Source organism: Branchiostoma belcheri, unplaced genomic scaffold, assembly GCF_001625305.1.
Source record: "Branchiostoma belcheri isolate BF01 breed outbred unplaced genomic scaffold, Haploidv18h27 scaffold49, whole genome shotgun sequence".
NCBI lineage: Eukaryota > Metazoa > Chordata > Leptocardii > Amphioxiformes > Branchiostomatidae > Branchiostoma > Branchiostoma belcheri.
Window position 1 is genome coordinate 2090671 of NW_017804120.1, and position 956 is coordinate 2091626.

Consider the following 956-nt stretch of genomic DNA (forward strand, 5'->3'; position numbering starts at 1 on the left):
GAAGAGGCGAATCCGAGAACCAACAAATTAAATTGGTGTGGCCTAAACTTGTCAAAAAAGTCATGGTGGCACTATCATGACTATGGCCAGTACAAATTTATATAAACTTATTAACTGTGTATTTCCTAGTTTCAAGTTGCAAATTCAGAAGGACAAGAGTTGTCAACTTCAAGGTGTTTAAATTATCAACCAGTTAGCCAGTCTACTACCTGGTTGTTGTCCATTTAGGCCACACCAATTTAATTTGTTGGTTCTCGGATTTTTTTATGAAAAATATGAAGCGACAGGGCGAAAAAATAAAAACAGGTCTAGGCATCCTATTATAGCCCCAAATGCTACAATTATAGGAGCCAGGAAGTCAACACAAAAGGTTGGGTTAATATTTAAACAATGGATTGATAGATGGAAAAACTCACAAGTAGGAAGAAACGACTTTCCTCAACTGTTGGGGGCAAAATATGACCATTTTTAGTTGATTCAGAACCAGAATTTTTTTTTTTTTGCAAATCAGAAAAAAATGAAGATGCGAATCCGAGAACCAACAAATTGAATTGGTGTGGCCTTAATAATATTTACACTCTTTGTATATTAGTAAAATTAATAAATGATATGGTACATTATGGTTCGAATCCTCCAAATCAAGCAACCAACTATGCAATGAGACAAACATGGTAATAATTACTGTTTTAAAACTCCAAATTAGGGATATGCAGAATTAGCTATTTTACATGTTTTTCAATATAATGTAAAATGTAGTCAACAACATGTAGTGGTCTGCATAAGAATGATTTTTTTTTTGCTGGTGACAAGACTAACTTTTATGCAGGTTCAGGCAAGTGCCTTCAAGGTTTTTAATGAATCAAGTGTTGCCATCATTTGAATGAGTAATTTTGTGTTTGTGTGTCAACCTGTACAGAGAAACACTGCGACTTGATTTGTTTTGTCTTCCACATACA